This window comes from Protopterus annectens, chromosome 10.part0 (assembly GCF_019279795.1).
Source record: "Protopterus annectens isolate FY-2018-M chromosome 10.part0, PAN1.0, whole genome shotgun sequence".
Taxonomy (NCBI): domain Eukaryota; kingdom Metazoa; phylum Chordata; order Ceratodontiformes; family Protopteridae; genus Protopterus; species Protopterus annectens.
In genome coordinates this window covers 904,980,809-904,993,880 of record NC_056744.1, presented here as the reverse complement: position 1 = coordinate 904,993,880, position 13,072 = coordinate 904,980,809, and the positions used below count along the sequence as shown (strand labels likewise).

At 45.1% G+C, this 13,072-nt stretch overlaps 1 protein-coding gene across 3 annotated transcripts in view; it reads left to right on the top strand.

Annotated features, from left to right (window-relative positions):
* Positions 1 to 13,072, top strand: part of CNN3 (calponin 3) — a 711,458-nt gene that overhangs the window by 354,470 nt on the left and 343,916 nt on the right. The gene's annotated exons all lie outside the window — the stretch shown is intronic.

Genomic DNA, 13,072 nt, shown 5'->3' with positions numbered 1-13,072 from the left:
TAAAAACATAAGACCGCCCCGGAGAGCACCAACACCAACTTGGGACCTCAATTTCGTTTTGGAAAAACTCTCACTTTGCCTCCTTTTGAACCAGCCAATTCAGCAGAGTTAAAATATATATCCTGGAAAACTGCTCTGCTTCTGGCAATAACCTCAGCACGAAGAGTCTCAGAACTGCAGGCACTAATGGCAGTGGAGCCTTTTATCATTTTCCACCAAGACAGGGTTTCTTTAAGAACAAACCCTTCTTTTATGCCTAAGGTGGTTTCCAGTGTGGCTCTTAACCAATCTATTCACTTGCCAACATTTTATCCAAATCCCCAAAATAAAGGGGAGAGACTTTTACATTCCTTGGACATACACAGGCAATTGCGCTTCTACGTGGACAAAACAAAAGCTTTCAGAAAATCTAAACTGTTTGTATCATATGCTGCAGGATCACAGGGAAAGGCAATTTCAAAGCAGACCATTTCAAGGTGGATAGGACACTGTATCCGGCTCTGCTACACACAAAATGGGAAACCTGTACCTAGTAATATTAGACCACATTCCACCAGGGCAACTGCCACCTCTACTGCCTTCCTTAGAGGAGTACTACCAAAGATATCTTAGAAGCTGCAACTTGGAGTTCAATGCACACCTTTACCAAGCAATTACCATTTGCCTCTTAATTCTAGATCCAGAGCTGGCTTTGCCACTGCAGTGCTGCAGGGCCTCATAGCCACACCAAATACTCAGCTTTGGGATTCTACCCAAGTGTAATGACTGCAGCAGTGAAACACGATGAAATATAGTACAGTTTTGTACCTACCATAAATGTAGATGTTAGTGTCTTCACTGCTGCAGTCCAGGTTACCCACCCACCATCCCCTTTTTCTTATCTGTGACTAACCTATACTGCCTATGTGGCTGGTTAATGAAAGTTTTATTTTTACCTTTTTTACATGTTTTATTAACAATATGTATTGCCTACCATTTTTTGGGGGCACCTGACATCTGGGGCAAAAAAAACTGAAGAAAATGGCGTTGGCTGCTTCTTATATACCCCTGACGCACTGACGTCAGGAAAGAGGCGACAGCAACCGACGACGGACCAAGACTTTGGAACTCAGGCCGACTGCGGGGCCCGCCTGACGGCAGGATAACCCAAGTGTAATGACTGCAGCAGTGAATACACTCTAACATCTACATTTATGGTAGGTACAAAACTGTTCTTTCTATGGTACTGCTGCAAAAAATGTTACAATGTTTTACTGCACAAAACATATTCATCATCCAAATAGTCAATTCTTCATTTGACACAGGGGAAGTAGCTGGAAGGGCCATGCGTTTCCACAGTAATATCTCACAAGGACTCAATCCCTTGTAGTATTTAATGTACTCCTTGTACTTATGAAGTGCCTCTGGGCATTTAAGATTTGTTTCAGAGCAGCTCTTTGTCACCTTGTTTTAAGTGTCCTGTTTGACCCTCTCTCTACCAGTCCAATGCCGCAACTATCCGCAGTCATCTGAAGACTTAATGAGGTGTTAAAATTTTATAGTTTTTTTTTTTTTTTATTAATACATTTTTAAAATGTATTTCCTTTTCACTCTTGATAGTGCAGGGTACACCAAACCTAGGAATAAATTTAAAAATATTTTTTTTAATAACTATTACAGAATCTGCTATGTGGTATGGGTAAGCTTCCACCCATGTGGAGAACATGCAAACTAACAGCAATATATACTGTAAATTACATACATTTGGCATCTGGAAAAAATCCAGCCTAGCATTAACAAAAGGCCTTCAAGGTAGTGGTAACGATGCAGCTTTAATATTTGCATTTTTATTAATATTGTGTTCTAAACATAACTGCAAAGTTAACGTACTAATGAAAGAGACATGAGTGGCATACTAACTTTGTGTAGTTTGGTTAAATAATGTCTTACTACTTGGACTGGTAAATGATATCTCCTTACCAGTTAAGGTAGCAAGGAGGCTGGTGCCTCCAGTCGGCTGTCGGGGATGTCACCATAGCCCCTCTAGATTTACCCATAGCCCTTCTAGATTTACTGCATTCATCCTTAAGCCACTTCTGAACTTCTCCCTGTAATGCTTTGGCTTGGAAAGCTGATACTTTCTTAAAATCAAACACACCAAAACTTTTAGATTCATGTTATAACATCACATGTAGTTTTTCAAAAAGTTCTTCTACAACTTGCTTAGCCCTTGATCTGCCAAATTATTTCCGTTTGAAGCAATATCTATACTGTTTTGATGGGCACTACTTTTCACTACAGCTAATTTTTTTAGATAACCAAAGAAAATCTAAAAGAGCACTGACATAGAATTTTTAATTTGAGTCCCTGTTAAGGTGCCCCTCTGTTTCCAAAGTTCCCCAAAGTCATGTATAGCACCCAAGGTATAGCGACTGTGTAGACATTTTCAACTTTGCCTTTGGCTAACTTACAAGCTCTTTGTAGAGCCACTAACTCTGGTACCTGGGCAGAATATACACGCTCTAGTCTTTGTTGGGGCAAGACTTCATTACTGGTGCGGACAGATATTGCTGTGACCAAACTTTAAATCTGATGTTAGTCTTCATCTATTCCTTGACCTGTGGGATTCAGTTACAAAATCGGAACCAGCTTGGCTGTACTGCTGCCAGCAAGGACCAAAAACTCTCTGGCATTTTTCCCTACCCATAATGCTCTTCTCAGTTTTACCCCAGATCTCGTTTGCCATTTCGTGTCAGACACATTGCCAAACCTCTTGAGCGAAGTATAATTATATTTTAAAATTCTATAGTCTCTCTCTTGCATTAGTCTCTGTATAATCCCTACTATACATTTTCCCGTTTTGCTTCTTTCCACCTTTTTCACTTCGGTGTAATCTTTGCTTCCATAGTTGGTAGACTTTAATTTCTCTTCTTTACTAGTTTTTATATATAAATGTGTGTGTATATATGGTTCCCCTTCAGAAGGTCGAAAGGCTGAAATCTCGAAATGCATATGGGCGAGACCATATGTTTGAAATTTCAGAAGCTCTACTGTCTGAATGGGGATCGGCATACAGCACAGAATGGGGAGATTTCCCTTTCTGCGCTGTAGTGTGATCAAGGAGTTGGTACAGGTGACTAAGAAGTTTAAACTGGAGGTTCCCCAAATGGCTGTGGAACAGAAAGCCTTGGTTCCGAGACTGCTTGCATCTTTGGCACCAGAACAGATGCTACAAAAACTGGACAAGACTTTAGAACAGACAAACTCTGTTCCATCCACTGTATCTGCACCATCTACGGTTCCAACAATAATTCTTGAAGAACCAGAGTTGATGCTTCCAAGAATGCAATGTTCCCTATCTATAGATCCCTATGCGGGACAGTTGCCTAGACCCTTTTTGGAGGATCCTAAATCTCCGCCCACCCATTCAGTTTGCTCCACCAAGAACTTATCAGAACTGGATGTGCTGATGCTAGTGGATCAGCTTCTTGTGGCAAGAGGATTGCCTTCTATGTCCTCTGTTTCGACTACCTCCAGTTGTGGAACTACTTTCTCCACGACTCCATCAAATCTTCCTCCTCTGACCCCATCTGTGGTTTTGGAGACTGAGGTTGCTATCCTTGGATAACCAATTTTCTCGGCTCCGGCCTTATCCTTTTCTCTGAGGCCAACTACTACTTTGAGCTCTTAGGTCCTCTCAGATCTGGAGGCCTCCTAGGGTTGAGGTTCCACGGTCTCTTCCGAGGAGCAGATTTTGACTCCCATTTTTTTTTTCAGAGCTGTCCATGCACCCTGGGGACTCTGCACGCGTGAGCTCTACTCTGGCTTCAGTGACATGGGCAATCTCATCTGAGCGAGGAGTAATCTTTCTCCATTCCAGGCTCCCTTCCCCTCTTAGGAGGGGACTTGCCTTCCAGGCAGTGGAGACTGCCTCTCTCTCTCTACAATAGGTAATAAAGATGCAGGATTTAGAACAGGACAGAGTATAAAAGAAGTAGATGGATCAGAAGGAAGAGTAAGTTCATATTTAGATATGCAATTGAGAGAAGATGAGATGTTATGTGATCCTATCTCGCCTACATTCTGACTGATGGGTTCGGAGCCGATCCTCGGCTCCGACTCGGCACGCTTATGCCAAAGAGCGAAGTCTCTTATTGGCTGAGCTTACTATATCCCAGGATGCACCACTACCAGTCTCCCAGATCTCATTTGCCGCTATCAAGCAAAGACGTGGTCTCGAGCTGGCTGAGCTAAGTAGTGTTTTTCACTTACTTTCCTGTCAGGGAATTCCTAGATTTTCAACAAAAAAGCTGTTTTAACGGCTATTTAGTCTTTTTGTGTATGATTGATACTTTTTGTGAAGTATTTGTGTGGTGATTGCGCCTTTTTTTCTGACTAGAGGTTTCCTTTCAGTTGAAGGGCCTTCCCCTGTCAGTTACTTTGCCTTCAAGTTCAGTTTTGTATTTAAGGGTTCTTGGATCCTGTCTAGTTTCTCTTTGTGACAGTTCTTGGTTAAAAAAAAAAAAAAAAAAAAAGAGAGAGAGAGAAAAGTTTTTCTCTGTGGTAATTAGTGTGTTTTGTTTGCTGTTACACTTGATTGGTTGCCATAATGTCACCGGCTCCTAGGCCTTCTGGTTTTAAGAAGTGCACTAAGTGCAGCTTCAAAATGTCTATTACAGATGACCACTCTCTCTGTGTGTACTGTTTGGGCGCCAAACACTTGCAGGAGTCCTGTAGTGTGTGTCACGCGTTTTCCTCGAGGGTCCTCCAAGAGAGGAAAAATAAACTTATTCTAAAAGGCCTTATTAAACCCTCATTTGAAGAGGCATTAGCTTCCTCTCCTTCTCCTGCTAAAAAGAAAAGGGCGTCGGCTCCGACCAGTCCGTCGGAACCGACCGCCAAAAAACATAGGCAGGCTTCTCCTTCGGCTCCACGGACTTCGGAGCCGAGGGTGGAACGGTCTGCCTCGATGCCTCCAGCCTCGACTCCTCTGGGTTCGGAGCCGGCGTCTGGGGCATCGAGGCGGGTCACCTTCATCGGCTCCACTGATCTCGGAGCCGATGAAGGTTGTCCGCTCAGACACTTCCTCCTCGGCGCCGAAGCCCTCTTCGGCACCGATGGAATTTGGTTTGGACATTCCTTCGGCGCCGATAATTGTCGAGTCTATTCGGAGCCGGTCCCCTAGTCCCTTGGAGCCGTTGGAGAGGCCTACTCGGACCCATTCGGTCTCTTCCAGGTCATCAAGGATGTCAGATTCGGACATAGACAGGGTGCTCCAAAGACTTTTCCAGTCCCCAGTCTTTCAGAAATTTGTTTCGGCTCCGACCCAATTGGCTTCGGAGCCGATAGCCCATTCCATTGCCATTCCTCCTCCGACCGCTTCGGCTACGTCGGAGCAGGTGCTGATGGAGCCAGTGGAGATCCTAGGGTCGGCTCCGACCCTTACTCCAACCCCGGCCTTCGGGTCCGAGTTTAGCACACGGACTTCTTCGGCCGGACCCGGGGGTGACGTTTCGGGACCAATGCTGTCGGTTCCAAGCCTCCCTCTCGGTGCTTCGGCCGCGGGACTTCCGTCTGCTATCATGGCTCCGGAGACTGGACCCTCCCAGGATTCTGGAGGTCCGGCCTTCAGAGCTATGAGGAGTGCATTGGCCAAGTCTTCTTCGGCCATCTCTACGGCTTTACCGGCACCTTCCCTGGGCATGGAGACTGGGTCTTTGGCTGTTCCCCTGTCTCTAGGCAGCGGAGCCCCGGGGCCTGAGGTTACCCCCACTGGGGGTTCCCCTCCTCCTGAGGGTCTTTCTGAGTTGTCTTCGGAGGAGCCCCCAAGGAAGAGATCGTGCAAGAGGAAGCACGTAGACTCCCCCGATGAGTCTCTTACATCGGACACTGATCTTGATGATGCGGAGGGGTCCCCAAAGTCGTCCTCGGATGATGTCTCATTTGCAGACATTCTAGAGATCCTCAAGCAACGAGGCGGCTGGAATTCCAAACCCCCCTCCACTGATGAGTCGGTGTTCCTCAAGGCCTTCGGGGCTCAGCCCTCCGCCTCCTGGGTGTCTCCGCCCTTCGACGAGCTCCTGGATTTGGTTTGTCGGAGGCGTGGGAACATCCAGATACTGTGGAACCAGTGCCTTCTCGCCCTAACAAATTTTTGTCTGCCCCACCCGAGAAGGAGTTCTTAACGAAGGCGTGGCTGTAGATGCCATGGTGGTGGCATCTGCTACCCAGCAGGACATGGCAGAGGCTTCAACGTCCGTCCATCCTCCTAATAAGGAGTCTAGGAGCATGGACCGATGCGGGAAGCGCACCCTGACTTCAGCGGCCTTTACACTGAGGTCCCTGAATTATTTGGCACATTTCACCAGACTACAGAGGGATCTGGTCAAGGAGCTCTCAGACTCCCTCTCAGGTAACCTACCTGAGCAGCTAGCCCAGTCGGTTAGCTCTCAGTTGGCTATCCTTACCTCGATTTCTAACTCGTCCATGAGGCTCATTTCATATGCGGCCGAAGGGGCGGTAGAGCGGCAGGCACAGGCGTGGCTCACGGAGACAAGCCTGGCTCCGTTGTGTCATTTCGCGGAGGCCTTCAAGTCTTCCTTTGCCGACCTCCCTTTGATGGGTCCTCTTTGTTTGGACCCAAGGTAAAGACACTCTTACCGCTGTGAGCAAGAGGGAAAGACTTTATCTGCCGTAGGAGCACGTTATTCCACTGCCTTTCGGCCTTATCCCAAGGCTAAAAGAGGAGGGAAGATGTGGTTCCATAAATCACAGAAATTCTTTCCTCAACAGCAGGAAGATTCCCCTTCCAGAGGCAGAGGACGGGAAATTTTTCTGGGAGACGCCGTCCCAGAGGCGGCAGAGGCCCCCGCAACACTGGAGACCACGAGTCCTTTCGTGGCTCTTCAGCCTCCCACACTCCATGAGGGATTGCCCGGCTGTGCTGCTCCGGAGCCAGTCGGATGCCGTTTTGCCAAGCACCTAGAAGCCTGGGAGTCTATTACTCAGGACAGATGGGTGCTTCGCATTATTGCCGGAGGTTACACCATTCCCTTCACACACTCACCCCCACCGTCCAAAAAAATCCCGATCCCACCACCCAGTCAAAGGGAAATTGCAGCCGTAGAAGCTTCAAAGCTGCTAGAAAAAGGAGTCATCCAACCGGTCCCCACAGACCAGATCGGATCCAGAAATTACTCAAGGTTCTTTTTAGTGCCAAAAAAGACAGGGGACCTGAGACCCATTTTGGATCTCAGCAAACTAAACCAGTCCGTCATGAAGTCCAAATTCCGAATGGTCACTTTACAATCCATCCTCCCATTGTTGGAGAAAGATGTTTGGATGTGCTCCATAGATCTCAAGGACGCCTATTATCACATACCGATACATCAGGCGTCCAGGAGGTATCTGCGCTTCAGCCTGGGAGATAGTCATTTCCAATTTTGTGCACTGCCCTTTGGTCTCACCACAGCCCCCAGGGTGTTCACCAAGTGTTTGGCAGTAGTGACTGCTCACCTGAGGAGTCTCGGATTCCAAGTGTTTCCCTATCTGGACGACTGGCTCCTGACTGCCACCACCAGGCATCTACTACTAGAGAACCTACAAGCCACCATCTCCCTGGGTGCTTCCCTGGGAATTACATTCAACTGGTCAAAGTCTGTCTTGCTGCCTTCTCAGCGCATAAGATTCATAGGAGCAGAGATAGACTCAAAATTAATGCGAATCTTCCTTCCTACCGAAAGGATACAAACATTACAAGATCAAGTCCGAGCCCTGCTTCTAAGATCCAAAGCCCCAGCCAGGATGGTCCTGCAACTTTTAGGTTCAATGTCTGCCACGGTTCTCCTAGTTCCTCTGGCAAGATTGCACATGAGGATTCTTCAGTGGCTGTTATCGACACAATGGTCTTTTCAAGATCTCCCCCTCAATCATCACATACTGATTACAGAAACGTGCAAACGGGACCTCCGCTGGTGGCTTCTGCCATCCAATCTGAATCAGGGAAGACCCTTTGTTATACCCCCTCCGGTGGCCACCTTGACACAGATGCCTCCCAGACGGGATGGGGGGGGCATTGTCTGGGCAGGTCAGTTCAGGGTTCTTGGCTTCCAAACGAAACATTTCTCCATATCAATGTGTTGGAAATGAGGGCTGTACTTCTGTCCCTACAAGCCCTCCACAAGTTTCTCCCTCAAGGCATTATCGCCATCCACACAGACAACATGTCGGTGGTCTGGTATTTAAACAAACAAGGAGGGACCAGATCTTACCCCCTTTGCAGAGAGGCCATGAGGGTGTGGGAATGGGCAGTGGCTACCAAGCGCTTCCTGGTAGCGACCCACATTCCAGGAAAATCCAATGTATTGGCAGACAGACTGAGCAGGACTATTCTCTCTCCTCACGAGTGGTCTCTGAACGAAACAGTAGCAGCTCAGATTTTCAAAGATGGGGATTCCGTGCTGCGACCTGTTTGCAACACCACAAAACACGAAGTGCAAAAGGTTCTTTTCCTTGACCCCGCGTCAAGGGGAGGCAGCTACGGATGCTCTAGTCCAACCTTGGCCAACAGGACTGCTTTATGCTTTCCCTCCGATTCCACTCCTCCCCAAAGTCATCCAGAAAGCTTCCCAATTGGGGTCCACAATGATTCTAATTGCTCCGTACTGGCCTCGTCAGGTATGGTTCCCCTACCTACAGAAATATACTCTGGACGGTCCTTGGTTCTTGGATCTAACTCCGGATCTTCTGATTCATCAGTCGGGACAACAGCACCAGTCCCTTCACACTTTGAAATTAACAGCTTGGCTCCTCCACTTCCGACTTTAGTCAGAAATCACACCTTGGACCCGGAAGTTATTCACATTTTATCTTCAGCCCACAAACCCACCACTAAGAAATTGTATCACAGTAAGTGGAAGAGGTTTGCTATCTGGAAGCTCAACTCAGAGGCTTAGACCCTATTACTGCCCGATACCAGAGGTCTTGAAATTTTTAACATCCTTGTTTAATCAAGGATCTTCAGTCTCTACTATTAAAGTTCAACTAGCAGCTATCTCCAAATTTCACGAATCCATAGACCCACCGTTGATGAGCAGCAGATTATGTAAAACTTTCATGAAAGGTGCTGTGCTTTTAAGACCCCCAGTTTTCATCCTGCGCCTCCGTGGGATCTTGATTTGGTACTTGTGCCTTAACATCTTCCCCTTTGAACCAGCTGCTACATGTGAGTTGAAATATCTGTCTTGGAAAACTGCCTTCTTAATTGCAATTACCTCTGCAAGAAGAGTTTCAGAACTTCAAGCCCTATCTATCAAACCACCGTACTTGATTTTTCACAAGGATAGAGTATCACTTAGACCTAACCCATCTTTTGTCCCAAAAGTTTGCTCTAATCTCTGTCTCCAACAATCTTTAGAGCTACCAGTTTTCTTTCCAAAATTTTCAAACAAAGCGGAATATACCTTCCATACGTTAGATGTTCACAGGCAATTACGTTTCTATCTAGATAGGACTCAGCAAGTTCGGAAAACAGTTCAATTGTTTGTGTCCTTTTCAGATAATAAACTGGGTAAAACCATCACTAAAGCTACTATTGCCAAATGGATCAGAGATTGCATAACTCAAGCTTATTCCTCTTCAAATAAGCAACTTACAACATCTGTCAAAGCTCACTCTACTAGAGCTATGGCTACCTCTATTGCATTCCATTCCAAGCTCGCTATTTCTGAAATTTGTGCTGCGGCTACTTGGTCCAACCCGCACACTTTCATTTCCCACTATAAATTGGATGTGGCATCTAAAGGGCGAGCATCATTTGGTTCCACGGTACTCAGGAGTGTTTTCCAGTGAGCCACCCAGGATTTAGGTGCTAGGGACGCTGTCCCATCAGTCAGAATGTAGGCGAGATAGGATCACATAACATCTTTTAGTTATGTACTCACCATAACTTCAGATGTTTGGGATCCATCTCGCCTACATTCCTAATACCCACCCTCCTTCCCCCTGCCTTGGAGATCAGAAGAGATTGAACGGTTTGGGTTATACTGTTTTTTATCTTGTATCATCTGTCAATGTTATATAAGCAGTGCATGCGTGTGTGCATGTATGCGGACAAACTAGATCTGGGGGACTGGTAGTGGTGCATCCTGGGATATAGTAAGCTCAGCCAATAAGAGACTTCGCTCTTTGGCATAAGCGTGCCGAGTCGGAGCCCAGGATCGGCTCCGAACCCATCAGTCAGAATGTAGGCGAGATGGATCCCAAACATCTGAAGTTATGGTGAGTACATAACTAAAAGTTTTCATTGTAAGAAAGAGCTGATAAAGAATGAGGGACCGTGACTCAAAGCTCATGCCTGAGCACCAATATTTGTGCAAGGTCGACTAGAATGGCAGCAGCAGCCACGGCCATTAAACATGACGGAAATCCCTTTGCAATAGAGTCAAGTGCTGAATTATAATAAGCTAATGGACAATAGCTGTCCGTGTTTTTGTGTAAGCACTCCCTGAGTAAATCCATATATTTTTTTTTTTTGTGACAAAATAAAATCAGTCTCTTCATAATCTGTCAACCCTAAAGCTTGGGCAATAGCTAAAGCTTGCTTTAATTTCTGAAATGAATTTTCCTCCTCTCTATTCTAAGGGAGGGGCCTCTGTATACTGTTTAAGAGATCTGTCAAGGGTTTAACAGTTTCTGCATAGTTAGAAATCCATTGTCTGTAATATCCTGTCATACCTAAAAAGGATCAAAGTTGATGCTGAGTAGTTGGTTGTGGGGCTTTAGCTGTTGCCTCAATACAAATTGGTAGTATCTGAGTACTACCCTGAGATCAGATGACCAAGATAACATACCTGAGATGACCATAGCTGCAACGTATTTCTCAACACCTCATGTCACTTTTTTTGTAAAAATAGTTAAAAGGTGTATTGCATCCTTCTGACAATGCTGAAAAGAATCTGATGCTATTTGTAAGTAATCTATGTATTCCACTAGCACATACCACCTGGTAATGTCACATCTTTTAAATCAAAATTAAGGAAATTAAATATATCCATGTGGTAAGTGTCCACGTATAGTACTGTCCTTTGTAAGTAAAGTAAAACTGAAACTGACTTTCAGGGTGGATAGCTACAGAAAAGAGTGCTATCACAGAAAAATATTTTACTGTAGGTCATATGCAACTCTGTGTTTTCGCTGAATTTGGAACCACGGAAAAAATGGTAATACTGCATTGTTTACAGCCCACCAATTTTACACAAACTGGTAGTATCTTTCACAAACTATATAGTAGTATCTTTCTGGTTTCTTTACAGGGATTACAGGAGTATTACAAGGACTTTCCACTGACAGTCTTATTCCTTGTTGCATTAAAGGCTGAATTACAGGTTTAATTCCCTGCTCTGCTTCTGGTTTCAGTGAGTACTCCAGAACTCTAGGAAGAGGTTTAGACCGATTCAGTTTTATTTTTTACTGGTTTTGCAGATTTTATTATACCTACTTCATTAGCATGTTTAGCCCATAATTTAGCAGGTACCTGCTGAAACAGTTCTTCAGCTATCTGTATACCTTCGACAGGCTGTTCCTCAGCTGGAGCTAAGATGGCTAACACTTCCACCTCTGATTTTGTTGGAACATTTAAATGCACCCCTTCTGGGGTGCAGTAAATAGTGCAGCCCAGTTTACAAAATGGATCTGTTCCCAACAATTCACAAGTGCATTAGTACTCTGAAGGAAAGAATGTTTTTCCTCAATAGGTCCTAAAGAAATGGGTATAGGCTCTGAAGTAGGATATGTGGCAGTAGCATTTGTTGCTCCAACTGCTTTTACTTTGTTTTGATACCAGTATCCAACTATCTGAAGTAATTTTTAATGCAGATTTAGGAGCTCCATTGTCCACCAGGAAATGCATTTCCTTTGAATTTATTCCAGTCTTAACATAGGGCCCCTTTTGATTTATTGGCAGCAGAGAATTCTGTTCCTTTGCTCTGACATAATCAGTATGGTAATTCCTGCTCCTTTCAATTTTGAAGAGGAGGTGGAGGAAATGCAGTATTGCTGTAATTCTGCTGCCATTTATTCCAGGTATCTTGGACGCAGCTCTTGCTTGTGTGGCCATTCTTCTTTCCAGTGTCCTGCTTCACCACAATTGAAGCAAGATCATCAGATGGGGCAGGAGGGGCACTGCCAGCTCATTGTCAACCAGCTGTACCTTGTTCCCATCAACCAGCAATTTTAGTAAATCCCCTAGCAACTCCTCTCCCCCTTCTCCTGCCTCTTCCCCTTGGGGCTTCTAACTGCCTTATTTGCCAAGTTAACACCTTACCCTCCGTATCTTTTCTCCATTTTCCCTGATACTCGGTACAGTGATTTGCAGCCTTAAGAAGGACTGCAAGTCCTTTCCCTGCCAGTCTGTAAGCACTTGCTCTATTTGATTTTGTAAAGGGGCTTGCAGACCCTGCACAAAAGCAGCTGCCATAACTAGCTGATCTTGTTATTCTTGATTTGGTATTCCTGAATGTTGAACAAACACTGCTTTGAGATGATTCAAATAGTCTGCAGGGGCTTCCCCTTTATTTTGCTTACATGCTTGTATCTTAGACCAATATGTCTTGACATAACTTCTGTCATCTTATTTAACAACCTTGTCCTTTGGTTTATAAGTGCATTCCCTGTAAGAGTAAAATCTTACTTGAAAAGGCTGGAGTAACTGTTTTCTTATTTCATCTGAAGTAACTGCTTAAAGCAGCTGGTTTAATTTTTTCAAAGTAAGATTGTAACATTCTATTATAGTTTAATACCTCCTTAAACCTTAACGGATCTTCCCTAATGTTTGGAAAGCTTTTTGACATGGTATGTAAATCAGCAGGTGTTCAAAGTTGATAAACAAGTTCTTTATTATTGGCCCCAAGTATTTCTCTGAGTGGTACCTAAAGATCCTCTCCAGAGGCAAAGCTTCTTGTCCAGTGCTGTCTTGTGAGTTTGTGTGGAGAACAACAGGTCTGTCAAATACCAGTGCTCTTGTTGGAGAGGTAGAAATTTGTTGGAAATGAGAGGAAGAAGCAGCCTCTCTGACTCCCGATGCCTGTTCTGAAGA